Consider the following 11,551-nt stretch of genomic DNA (forward strand, 5'->3'; position numbering starts at 1 on the left):
ATGTCAGCAGAGAGCACTGTGTTCCAAAAAGAAAATAATTTCCTCTGTAGTATACAGACCCTAAAAAGTGCTGGAAAGATTAAGATTTTTAATAGAAGTAATTTACAAATCTGTTTAACTCTCTGGCACCAGTTGATAAAAAAAAAAAAAAGGTTTCCACGGCAGTACCCCTTTAAGAACTGGCACCATTATTTTAACATTATTAGACCCCACAATCAACTTTGATTGTAAAACCTAAAATGTTAATGTTGAACATGCTTTTGATGGTTATAATAAAAAATCATAGTAAATATGTATATATATTTTTTAATTGGTATGTATATATATATAAGAAAGATGCTATTTCTTTCTATGATGTTTCCTCTCAGCCTGCCACCGAAGAGATCCATTCTATAATTTCATCCTCGTTGATGACATATAACGGGTTTTCGAATGGATTCTCTGTAGAAAAGAAAATGTTATAAATTATTATTATTATAGTAAGTGACCACTTGTTTTAATGCTTTTCAACAACACTATAATGTGATATGTTGGGTTTAGTGCAGATGAGCAGCCATCAGTTTCCCTTTAAACTCTTATATATATATATATATATATATATATATATATATATATATATATATATATATATTTGCCTAAGTCATGTACCAAGACTTACCTGGGTCGGGCTCGCTCCTCCTCTTCTCCTTTCTCCTATCCATTATTTTTTGCCTGTTGTTATAAAGATGACATTGTACTATACTGTAACCACAAGGTCCATAATGGCTGATTCAGATTACAGAGAAAAGACAATAGATAAATGATGACAATAACTTACCAGATGTAATTCACCACACAGGTAATGATAAACATCATTATAACTGCCACCACCAGCACAAAGTCTAACTCCAGCTCAGTCAGCGCCATCTTCACTCCTCTGTCTATAACCCTCAAAGGACTCAGTCAGCCGGTCAGCCTCTAGATACCCTAGGTCAGTACTGTGACACCATCATGATGATGTCGCGACCATAGTGTTCAGAATACACTTATGGAAGAAAAATGTCTGCAGCAATGTGAAATACCAGTGCATATATAAAAAATAGATTTCTTATTTTACCCAAAGTGGTTAAACTCTGAACAAAGTGTAATAAAATATGATATAACTATTACTTACCCATAATAGTAATATTATTATGATGAGATCCTTTACAGGAAATGCTGTTTAACCCTTTAATGCTGCAGGGTTGTTTTTACCTTTTTAACTGGCCCTATTTTTCAAAGCTGCCCTATGTTTCCTTTTGTGTTAATAACCTTTTTTTTTTATTTATTTATTTATTTGGGAAACATTGTGACATACCTAGCATCTTTCTAGATTTAATATTATGTACATGACATTTATGGCATTCACTGTGAAGCAATTTTGTTGGTCAGTACGATTATGGGGATTCCTAATTTATATATATATATATATATATATATATATATATATATATATATATGTATATATGTATATGTATATATATATATATATATATATATATATATATATATGCACACACAAGCAGGAGCAGCAGCACACTGCTAGCACAAAGATAAGATGAAACATGAAATGCTATATTGCTACAATGATAAATGAAAAATTGAGGTGCTTCACTCACCAATTGGCCAAATAATTTGGACCCTCCCACCATGATAAGGTGACCTCATTGGGATGGACCCTAACCTATGAATTTTCCTCTATGCAGTAAGTTACTGGGCATGTAAGGTCTGAAACATCCAGCCCCTTATAAGATGGGTGGGGTGCAGGAACCAACATGGAGGTAGCCACTCCTCCCATATGTGTACCACAAAAAAGGATAAATTGGCTAAATATACACAAGCATTAGAATACAGCAGCACACTGCTAGCACAAAGATACAGTTGGAACATGAAATGCTATATTGCTACAATGAAAAATTGGCCAAATGGTGAGCATTTCATGTTTCATCTATGTCTTTGTGCTAGCAGTGTGCTGCTGTATTCTAATGCTTGTGTATATTTAGCCTAGCAGCGTGCACCTGTATGCCGGGTCCATGCAGTAGTTTGGTATCAGTATGTGCGGGCCAATTTATCCTTTTTTGTGTTATATTTATATATATATATATATATATATATATATATATATATATATATATACAGTACAGACCAAAAGTTTGGACACACCTTCTCATTCAAAGAGTTTTATTTATTTTTATGAAAATTGTAGATTCACACTGAAGGCATCAAAACTATGAATTAACATATGTGGAATTATAAACATAACAAAAAAGTGTGAAACAACTGAAAATATGTCATATTCTAGGTGGAAAGTGTCCCCAATGCTGTCACAAAAGCCATTAAGAGCTGCAAAGAAACTGGCTCACATGTTGACCGCCCCAGGAAAGGAATATCAAGAGTCACCTCTGCTGGGGATGATAAGTTCATCCGAGTCACCAGCCTCAGAAATCGCAGGTTAACAGCAGCTCAGATTAGAGACCAGGTCTGTTACGCCGAGCGCTCCGGGTCCCCGCTCCTCCCCAGAGCGCTCACAGCGTTCTCCTATTCGCAGCGCCCCAGTCAGACCTGCCGACCGGGTGCGCTGCGATAATGATCCCAGCCGGGATGCGATTCGCGATGCGGGACGCGCCCACTCGCGATGCGCATCCCGACTCGCTTACCAGACCCGTTTCCCGTCTGTGCTGTCCCGGCGCTCGCGGCCCCGCTCCCTAGGGCGCGCGCGCCGGGTCTTTGCGATTTAAAGGGCCGGTGCGCCACTGATTGGCGCATGAGGTTTTAATCAGTACCTTCACCTGTGCACTCCCTACTTATACCTCACTTCCCCTGCACTCCCTTGCCGGATCTTGTTGCCATTGTGCCAGTGAAAGCGTTTCCTTGTGTGTTCCTAGCCTGTGTTCCAGACCTCCTGCCATTGCCCCTGACTACGATCCTTGCTGCCTGCCCCGACCTTCTGCTACGTCCGACCTTTCTCTTGTCTACTCCCTTGTACCGCGCTTATCTCAGCAGTCAGAGAGGTTGAGCTGTTGCCGGTGGATACGACCTGGTTGCTACCGCCGCTGCAAGACCATCCCGCTTTGCGGCGGGCTCTGGTGAATACCAGTAGCAACTTAGAACCGGTCCACCGACACGGTCCACGCCAATCCCTCTCTGGCACAGAGGATCCACCTCCAGCCAGCCGAATCGTGACAGTGTCAATGCCACACAGAGTTCTAGCAGCAGACACACCCTAGAACAACTGTTAAGAGGAGACTGTGTGAGTCAGGCCTTCATTGTAGAATATCTGCTAGGAAACCACTGCTGACAGACACAAGGAATGGACATTAGACCAGTGGAAATCTGTGCTTTGGTCTGATGAGTCCAAATTTGAGATCTTTGGTTCCAACCACCGTGTCTTTGTACGACACAGAAAAGGTGAACGGATGGACTCTACATGCCTGGTTCCCACCGTGAAGCATGGATGAGGAGGTGTGATGGTGCTTTGCTGGTGACACTGTTGGGGATTTATTCAAAATTGAAGGCATACTGAACCAGCATGGCTACCACAGCATCTTGCAGTGGCATGCTATTCAATCCGGTTCGCATTTGGTTGGACCATCACTTATTTTTCAACAGGACAATGACCCCAAACACACCTCCAGGCTGTGTAAGGGCTATTTGACCAAGAAGGAGAGTGATGGGGAGCTGCGCCAGATGACCTGGCCTACACAGTCTCCAGACCAGAACCAAATGAAGGCAAAAGGGCCAACAAGTGCTAAGCATCTCTGGGAACGCCTTTAAGACTGTTGGAAGACCATTTCAAGTGACTACCACTTGAAGCTCATCAAGAGGATGACTAGAGTGTGCAAAGCAGTAATCAAAGCAAAAGGTGGCTACTTTGAAGAACCTAGAATATGACATATTTTCACACTTTTTTGTTATGTCTATAATTCCACATGTGTTAATTCATAGTTTTGATGCCTTCAATGTGAATCTACAATTTTCATAGTCATGAAAATAAAGAAAACTCTGAATGAGAAGGTGTGTCCAAACTTTTGGTCTGTACTGTATTTATATATATATTGTCATGCTAATTACAGCTAATTACACCCCAAAAATTAATCACTATGTTTTAATATGTTTCATAGCATAATAGCATAATGTCAGCCATTTTGCATATAATCAAAATAGGCCAATTTCTGAAGTTTCATCTCTACTGCATCTCTAATTACAGTCTGGGAGTACAATGCTCCTTGTATCTGTAGTTTATTTATGGTGTTTGAGATAAGTGACTAATTAGGGGTCTGGTTACATTCTCTAGACATCACTACTAAAATTCACCCAAGTAAAGGGGGGTGAGATAACGACTAGTGGAGTATTCCTAAGACGTCGTGAATAGAGATGTTGCGAATTGTTCGCCGGCGAACAGCTCCCGGCGAATTTAGCATGTTCTCATTCGCCTTGCTGGGCGAACATATGTGAAGTTCGATCCGCCCCCTATACTTTAACATTGCAGTAAACTTTGACCCTGTGAGTCAGAGTCAGCAGACACATTACAGCCAATCAGCAGCAGTTCCTCCCTTCCAGACCCTCCTACCTCTTGCACGGACGCCATTTTACCCTCATTCGGCATGCTGAAGGCTTAGGAAGTGGAGTGTCAGAGAGGCTGCTCCTGCTTTATATGGAAAGCGATAGCTCAGGGTCCAGTTTACTCCTAAAGCACTAGTGTAACATCTGCTTTAAGGACAGCACCCAAAAAAGCCCTTTTTATGGCTGAAAGATATCAGTCCGTGTGTCTTGCAACAGCTGGAGGCACCCTGGTTGGGAGGGAACCGCTGGTTAAAAGGGGTACTCCAGAATCAAACTTAAGTTCCTTCAAGCAACTAACTACTACAGTATTAAAAGGGCTGAAAGATATCAGTCCGTGTGTTTTGCAACAGCTGGAGGCACCCTGGTTGGGGACCACTGCTTAAAAGGGAAAGTCCGCTGGCAAGCTTTTTTGCTCATTGTCACACTAGTGCAAATCACATTAGGTGTGACAGTTGTGCAAATTAAAAAAAAAAACACCTTTTTTGGCTGTTAAATAAAACCAGTCGTCACTGTCAGTTCCCGTCAAAGTTACCAGTTTTTTTTGCCTGCAGGGCAAATTGTGTCACCCTAGTACAAATCACATTTGGTGTGACACTTGTGCAAATTTAACCCAAAAAATTACAGGCAGAGGAAGGCTACCCCGCAGGGGCTGTCGTGGTGCTGGGATTCCCTTTGGCCCTAGCATGGCCAGTGTTCAGAGGCCACGTACCCTGAACCCCCAAAGTTCTGAGGACTTAGTTGACTGGCTATCACAAGACACCCAATCTACTACAGCTTCCGCTCGGAACCTTGAAGCACCATCCTTCTCCTCTTCTAGCTTAGCTTCGGGCACCTCTCATGCTACCACTTGCCCGCCTGCCGCCACCACCAACACTAGCACCGCAGCAACTTTACTTGATCCTTCAGAGGAGTTATTTACACATCAATTTGAAGACATGAGTGATGCGCAACCATTATTGCCAGAGGATGTAGTTAACAGGGATATGTCTCAGTCAGGCAGCATTACACACATGGATGTACGGTGTGATGATGATGTTGTACCCGCTGCTGCTTCCTTTCTTGAGGTGTCAGATAGCGGTGAAGGTGTTGATGATGACGATGTGTCCGTGGATGCCACGTGGGTGCCCGCTAGAAGAGAAGAAGAGGGGGAAAGTTCAGATGGGGAGACAGAGAGGAGGAGGAGACAAGTTGGAAGCAGGGGGAGGTCGTCGCAAGGAGCTAGTGGCACAGTCAGACAGCATGCATCGGCACCCGGGGTCAGCCAGACGGGACGCCAATCAACGCATGCTGTTGCCACCACCAGAATGCCGTCATCGCAGAGCTCAGCAGTGTGGCATTTTTTTTGTGTGTCTGCCTCTGACAACAGCGAGGCCATTTGCAACCTGTGCCAGAAGAAACTGAGTCGTGGGAAGTCCAACACCCACCTAGGCACAACTGCTTTGCGAAGGGACATGATGTCACATCAAAAACGCCTATGGGATCAACACATCAGTAAAAGCAGCACACAAAGTCAAAGCCACCATCCTCCTCCTACTCCAGCATCTTCAGCCAGGTCAACCACTGCTGCCCTCCTTGCCCCCTCTCAACCATCCGCCTCTCCGTCTCTCGCCTTTAGCAGTTCCTGCTCATCTGCCCACAGTCAGGTGTCTGTCAAGGAGATGTGTCATGATTCGGCTGGCTGGAGGTGGATCCTCTGTGTCAGAGAGGGATTGGCGTGGACCGTGTCGGTGGACCGGTTCTAAGTTGCTACTGGTTTTCACCAGAGCCCGCCGCAAAGCGGGATGGTCTTGCAGCGGCGGTAGCAACCAGGTCGTAACCACCGGCAACGGCTCAACCTCTCTGACTGCTGAGATAGGCGTGGTACAAGGGATAAGGCAAGAGCAAGGTCGGACGTAGCAGAAGGTCGGGGCAGGCAGCAAGGTTCGTAGTCTATAGAAATAGCAGGAGGTCAGGAACACGGTATGGGTAAACACATTAGTAGCTTTCTCAAGGCACTAAGGCAACAAGATCCGGCAAGGAAGTGCAGGGGAAGTGAGGTAATATAGCCAGGGAGCAGGTGGAAGCTAATTAGGCTGATTGGGCCAGGCACAATCATTGGTGCACTGGCCCTTTAAATCTCAGAGAGCTGGCGCGCACGCGCCCTAGAGAACGGAGCCGCGACAGGTGAGTGAATTGGGATGCGATTCGCGAGCGGGCGCGTCCTGCTATGCGAATCGCATCCCCGCCGGCAATGTCAGTGCAGCGCTCCCGGTCAGCGGGTCTGACTGGGGCGCTGCAGGGAGAGAAATGCCGTGAGCGCTTCTGGGAGGAGCAGGGACCCGGAGCGCTCGGGGTAACAGTACCCCCCCCTTAGGTCTCCCCCTCTTTTTGTCGGGATGACGTTCCACATGGGACGAGGACATTGGGAGCGATTGTAGAGTCTCCTTCTGGGGGACAGTGAAGTCCTGGGTATGCCCTTTAACGGCAGACAGTTCAGAAGGAGTGGGAATGGGGAGGGGGGGGCAGAGGGTGAGGCTTGGCACAGGGCAGCGTGTTACCAGGACGGGAGCTATGAGGAGGCACGGCACAGTCCTGATAAGCCTTGGGGAGACCAGGCACAGGAGGAGACACTGAGGCCCGACAGACAGGGCTGGGAGCAGACGTGAGGCATTTCTTGCGGCAAGCAGGACCCCAATTCTTGATCTCCCCGGTGGTCCAGTCCAGGGTGGGAGAATGAAGCTGGAGCCATGGCAGACCGAGGAGGACTTCAGAGGTGCAGTTGGGCAGGACCAAAAATTCAATTCTCTCGTGATGCAGTCCAATGTTCATAAGCAGGGGCTCTGTGCGGTAACGCACAGTGCAGTGCAACTTCACTCCGTTGACCGAAGAAATGTAAAGCGGCTTGACGGGACGGATCACCGGGATGCAGTACCTATCAAGCAAAGAGGCCAGAATAAAATTTCCAGAAGAACCAGAGTCCACGACGGCCACGGCTGAGAAGGAGGAGTTGGCAGAAGGAGAAATCCGTACGGGCACAGTGAGACATGGAGAAGCAGAATTTGTACCAAGAGACCCCAGACCCACATGAGCAGGGTGCGAGCGTGCGTTTTCCAGACGTGGAGGACGGATAGGGCAAACCACCAAGAAATGTTCGGTACTAGCGCAGTACAGACATAGATTTTTATCGCTACGGCGAGACCTCTCTTCAAGGGTCAGGCGAGACCGATCCACTTGCATAGCCTCCTCGGCGGGAGGCACAGGGGTGGATTGCAAAGGATACCGTGAGAGAGGTGCCCAGGGATTAAGGAAGGTCTTTTTCCTGGCGGAGCTCCTGGTGTCTTTCAGAAAAACGCATGTCAATGCGGGTGGCCAAATGGATAAGTTCATGCAGGTTGGCAGGAATTTCTCGTGCGGCCAGCACATCTTTGATGTTACTGGATAGGCCTTTTTTAAAGGTCGCGCAGAGAGCCTTGTTGTTCCAGGATAATTCAGAGGCGAGGGTACGAAATTGGATGGCGTATTCGCCTACAGAAGAACTACCCTGGACCAGGTTTAACAAGGCAGTTTCGGCAGAAGAGGCTCGGGCTGGTTCCTCGAAGACACTGCGAACCTCAGAGAAGAAGGACTGTACAGTGGTGGTGACAGGATCATCGCAGTCCCAGAGCGGTGTGGCCCAAGACAAAGCCTTCCCAGACAGGAGACTAACCACGAAAGCCACCTTCGACCGTTCTGTAGGAAATTGGTCCGACAACATCTCCAAATGTAGGGAACATTGTGACAGGAAACCAAGGCAGAGTCTAGAGTCCCCATCAAATTTGTCCGGCAGGGACAAGCGGAGGTTAGGAGTGGCCACTCGCTGTGGAGGAGGTGCAGGAGCTGGCAGAGGAGATGGTAGCTGCTGTTGCAGCTGCTGTAGCTGCGACTGAAGTTGCTGTAACATGGTGGACATGTGCGACAGCTGGTGAGCTTGTTGGGCGATCTGTCGGGATTGATGGGCGACCACCGTGGTTATGTCAGCGATACTTGGCAGCGGCCATGGCCGGCTCTACTGTCACGATTCGGCTGGCTGGAGGTGGATCCTCTGTGTCAGAGAGGGATTGGCGTGGACCGTGTCGGTGGACCGGTTCTAAGTTGCTACTGGTTTTCACCAGAGCCCGCCGCAAAGCGGGATGGTCTTGCAGCGGCGGTAGCAACCAGGTCGTAACCACCGGCAATGGCTCAACCTCTCTGACTGCTGAGATAGGCGTTGTACAAGGGATAAGACAAGAGCAAGGTCGGACGTAGCAGAAGGTCGGGGCAGGCGGCAAGGTTCGTAGTCTATAGAAATAGCAGGAGGTCAGAAACACAGTATCGGTAAACACAGTAGTAGCTTTCTCAAAGCACTAAGGCAACAAGATCCGGCAAGGAAGTGCAGGGGAAGTGAGGTAATATAGCCAGGGAGCAGGTGGAAGCTAATTAGGCTGATTGGGCCAGGCACCAATCATTGGTGCACTGGCCCTTTAAATCTCAGAGAGCTGGCGCGCGCGCGCCCTAGAGAGCGGAGCCGCGCGCGCCAGAACATGACAGCCGGGGACCGGGACAGGTGAGTGACTTGGGATGCGATTCGCGAGCGGGCACGTCCCGCTATGCGAATCGCATCCCCGCCGGCAATGTCAGTGCAGCGCTCCCGGTCAGCAGGTCTGACCGGGGCGCTGCAGGGAGAGAAACGCCGTGAGCGCTTTGGGAAGGAGCAGTGACCCGGAGCTCGGCGTAACAAGATGTTTGAGCGCAAGAAGACAATGTCTCAAAGTCACCCCCTAGCCCGGCGTCTGACAGCTGGCTTGTCGGAACTGCTATCCCGCCAGCTTTTACCATACAAGCTGGTGGAGTCTGAGGCCTTTAAAAAAAATTTTGCCAGTGGGACACCGCAGTGGAAGGTACCCGGCCTAAAAATTTTTGCACAAAAGGCAATCCCCAACCTTCACTCCATTGTGCAAAAGGAAATTATGGCATGTCTGGCACACAGTGTAGGGGCAAGGGTCCATCTGACCACTGATACCCGGTCTGCAAAGCATGGTCAGGGCAGGTATATCACCTGCACTGCGCATTGGGTAAACCTGGTGATGGCTGCCAAGCATGGAATGCGTGGCTCTGCAGAGGAGTTGGTGACACCGCCACGACTTGCAGGCAGGCCTGCTGCCACCTCCTCTACTCCTCCTACTCCATCCTCTTCCATAACATCCTCGGCCGAGTCCTCTTCCACTGCTGCGTCTTGCTCCACATCACCGGCACCCCCCCAGCTCCCCAGGTGCTATTCCACATCCCGGTTAAAGCAGTGTCACGCCATCTTTGGGTTGACTTGCCTCAAATCGGAGAGTCACACCGCACCAGCACTCCTGTCGGCCCTGAACGCACAGGTGGACCAGTGGCTGACTCCACACCAACTGGAGATCAGCAAGGTGGTTTGTGACAACGGAAAAAATTTGTTGGCGGCATTGAGGTCGGGCAAGTTGACACATGTGCCGTGCATGGCACATGTGTGTAATCTGATTGTACAACACTTTGTGCTCAAGTACCCAGGCTTACATGATGTCCTGAAGCAGTCCAGGAAGGCGTGTGGCCATTTCAGGCGTTCCTACACGGCCATGGCGCACTTGTCAGATATCCAGCGGCGAAACAACATGCCAGTGAGGCGCTTTGTTTGACCGCCTGCTCCAACAAGAAAAAGCCGTCAACGAATATTTGTATGACCGGGGTGCTAGGACATCATCTGCGGAGCTGGGAATTTTTTTGCCACCTTTCTGGAGGCTCATGCGCAATGCCTGTAGGCTCATGCGTCCTTTTGAGGAGGTGACAAACCTGGTCAGTCGCACCGAAGGCATCATCAGCGACATCATACCGTTTGTTCTCTTCCTGGAGCGTGCCCTGCGAAGAGTGCTGGATCAGGCAATAGATGAGCGTGAAGAGGAAGAGTTGTGGACACCATCACCACCAGAATCAGCCTTATCAGCATCACTTGCTGGACCTGCGGCAACGCTGGAAGAGGCTTGTGAGGAAGAGGAGTCAGAGGAGGAATGTGGCTTTGAAAAGGAGGAGGAAGACCAACCACAGCAGGCATCCCAGGGTGCTCCTTGTCACCTATCTGGTTCCCGTGGTGTTGTACGTGGCTGGGGGGAAGAAGATAATCCCTTCCCTGACATCACTGAGGACGAGGAACGGGACATGAGTAGCTCGGCATCCGTCCTTGTGCAAATGGGGTCTTTCCTGCTGTCGTGCCTGTTGAGGGACCCTCGTATAAAAAGGATGAAGGAGAACGACCTGTACTGGGTGTCCACGCTACTAGACCCCCGGTATAAACATAAAGTGCCTTAAATGTTACCGCATTACAGCAAGGCGGAAAGGATTTAGCAGGTCCAAAATAAATTAAGAAGTATGCTGTACACAGTGTATAAGGGTCATGTCACAGCACAACAGGGATCTAACAGGGGAAGAGGGGAAAGTAATCCTCCTCCTCCTCCCACGAACACGCCACAAGGACAGGATGCTGTACAGACATGCTGTTGATGGAGGACATGTGGAGCTTTTTAAGTCCTACACATCGCCACAGCCCTTCAGAGTCCATCATCAGAGAACAACTTGACCGACAGGTAGCAGACTACCTGGCCTTAACCGCAGATATCGACACTCTGAGGAGCGATGAACCCCTTGACTACTGGGTGTTCCGGCTTGACCTGTGGCCTGAGCTATCCCAATTTGCGCTCGAACTTCTGGCCTGTCCCGCTTCAAGTGTCCTGTCAGAAAGGACCTTCAGTGCAGCAGGAGGTATTGTCACTGAGAAGAGGAGTCGCCTTGGTCAAAAAAGTCTGGATTACCTCACCTTTCTTAAGATGAATGAGGGATGGATCCTGAAGGGACTGACACTGGGCGATACATTTGACTGAACAAGGCCTGAACAGATGAGCTGCCTTGGGCTAAAAATGGTCCACTCGCTGCTGTAGAAAAACAGCAAGTA

The 11,551-nt window shown here is 48.6% G+C and overlaps 1 long non-coding RNA gene across 1 annotated transcript; it reads right to left on the bottom strand.

Annotated features, from left to right (window-relative positions):
• Positions 1–301: 301 nt before the first annotated feature.
• LOC130301028 (uncharacterized) lies at positions 302–929 on the bottom strand. Its single transcript, XR_008851752.1, has 3 exons — positions 818–929; positions 659–711; positions 302–441 (listed from the first exon to the last, which is right to left on the bottom strand). It is a non-coding gene; the product is annotated as an uncharacterized LOC130301028 (long non-coding RNA).
• Between the last annotated feature and the right edge of the window lie 10,622 nt (positions 930–11,551).

The sequence above is a fragment of the Hyla sarda genome, chromosome 1 (assembly GCF_029499605.1).
Source record: "Hyla sarda isolate aHylSar1 chromosome 1, aHylSar1.hap1, whole genome shotgun sequence".
NCBI lineage: Eukaryota > Metazoa > Chordata > Amphibia > Anura > Hylidae > Hyla > Hyla sarda.